Genomic DNA, 1619 nt, shown 5'->3' with positions numbered 1-1619 from the left:
GTTGCCTGCCATACAGAAGACCTGCGTTCACTACCCAGTGCCACATAAAAGCTGGAAGGAAGAGAGGAAGGAAACGCAATACAAATGTATATGAAAGCAGCTGCTCTAAGACTTCTCTTAATCATGCTGCTATTATACTAAATCAAACCTCAAAGAAAAAGAAACCAACAAATACCAAAAGGAACAGACTGTTGAAAACGATTTTGGGGAACAAAAGTGGGGGAAGAAACTGGAAAGAACTGACAGTGTCACAAGTTCTATTGAACTATTTAAATCACAAACAAGCACAACTTCAACAAAACTTAAATTTACAAAATACGAATGTTAGAGGTGTGGCGGTGCACGCCTGTAACCCTAGCACTTGTGAGGTGAAAGCAGGAGTCACGGTCATCCTTAACTATACACTGAGTTTGAAGCCAGGCTAGGATACAAAAACAGAAGCCAAGTCTAACTAGGCATGGTGGTAAAGGTCTTTAATCCCAGAACTTGGGAGGCAAAAGCGTGCAGATCTGTGTGAATTCAAGGTCAGCCTGGTCTACAGAGTGAGATCCAGGAAAGCCAGGGCTGTTATACAGAGAAACCAAAAACAACGACAAGCCAAGTCTAGTGGTGCACAACTTTAATCCCAGTATTTAGAAGGCAGGGGCAGGTAAAGCTCTGTGGTTTTGAGGCCAGCCCGGTCTATACAGCAAGCTCCCAGTTAGCCAGGGTTATACAGTAAGATCGCCTGTCTTTAAGAGAAGAAAAAAGTAGGGAAGAAGAGAAGAGGCAGAGTAAGAGGGCAGGGAAGAAGAGCATTGCAAAGGAGATTGCTGCTAGGTAGAGAAAACAGGCTGAGGGAGTTAGTTAACTTTTCTTTCCCCGAGGTTTCCCAGAGCACAAACGAGAAAGCTGAAAATCAATTAATTAACTAATTCCTGGCTCCTAATTAAAGGCTCTAACCTGACGTCACTGCACTAAGCTCCCTGCCTAGTTTCAATTTTCTAAATATATCCTCCTCTCTATCTCCTCCTTAGGGCCGCTAATAGACCGCAGCACAGCTTCATGGTGTTAGCATCTCCAAAAGGCACTGCTCAACCACCCAGACGGTGTGATAACACAGAAGCCAGAAGTCTTACCTTTTTATCTTCCAGATACATGCCTCAGCAAGGCCATCTTAAACCACAGTCCAGAAGTTAGAAAAAGGGAACCGGGCAGAAAAGGGCAGCCATGGTAACTGTAAGTCAATTAAGCGTATGACACATTTAGTATATACAAATTACCAACTACTCATTCTCATACTGTCTTTTCTCTTTTGCAGTGTTAGTAATCAAACTCAAGGCCTCATCAATGCTAGGCTTACTACAGCCTTAGCTCCTAACTTTTTCTAGGGGCTAAAGTCTCCTGATGGGAGTTTACCAAAATTTAAAGCCACAAAGGCTTATAAACTGACAGTAATGACCCTGAGCTGTCAGTGAGTTGTTAACTAGGTTGTTTCTTCCCTTCTGCTTCCATGTACCAGTAGTCTAGGAAGGTTAAGGCACACTGCAAACTGCAGAGGTCAAGGGAAGGGTCTATGAACCAAGCCAAAAGAAAATCAAAGCTGGGGGGAGGGGAGTCCAAATCTAGCACAAACCATC

The 1619-nt window shown here is 43.5% G+C and overlaps 2 protein-coding genes across 7 annotated transcripts in view; both read right to left on the bottom strand.

The window, feature by feature from the left end:
• Fastkd5 (FAST kinase domains 5) overlaps positions 1-1619 on the bottom strand; it is a 22155-nt gene that overhangs the window by 17645 nt on the left and 2891 nt on the right. For 2 of the 3 annotated variants that reach the window (XM_005365604.3, XM_026788472.1), the window contains one exon: positions 1119-1216. The exons of the other annotated variant lie outside the window; for it this stretch is intronic. The gene's annotated coding sequence lies outside the window, so the exon portion shown is untranslated. Of the gene's footprint in view, positions 1-1118; positions 1217-1619 lie in introns of those variants that run through there. 3 annotated transcript variants of the gene reach the window in all.
• Ubox5 (U-box domain containing 5) overlaps positions 1-1619 on the bottom strand; it is a 44360-nt gene that overhangs the window by 39894 nt on the left and 2847 nt on the right. For 3 of the 4 annotated variants that reach the window (XM_026788475.1, XM_013353203.2, XM_026788477.1), the window contains exon 1: positions 1119-1191. The exons of the other annotated variant lie outside the window; for it this stretch is intronic. The gene's annotated coding sequence lies outside the window, so the exon portion shown is untranslated. Of the gene's footprint in view, positions 1-1118; positions 1192-1619 lie in introns of those variants that run through there. 4 annotated transcript variants of the gene reach the window in all.

The sequence above is a fragment of the Microtus ochrogaster genome, unplaced genomic scaffold (assembly GCF_000317375.1).
Source record: "Microtus ochrogaster isolate Prairie Vole_2 unplaced genomic scaffold, MicOch1.0 UNK3, whole genome shotgun sequence".
NCBI lineage: Eukaryota > Metazoa > Chordata > Mammalia > Rodentia > Cricetidae > Microtus > Microtus ochrogaster.
This window is presented reverse-complemented; position numbering and strand designations above follow the sequence as displayed.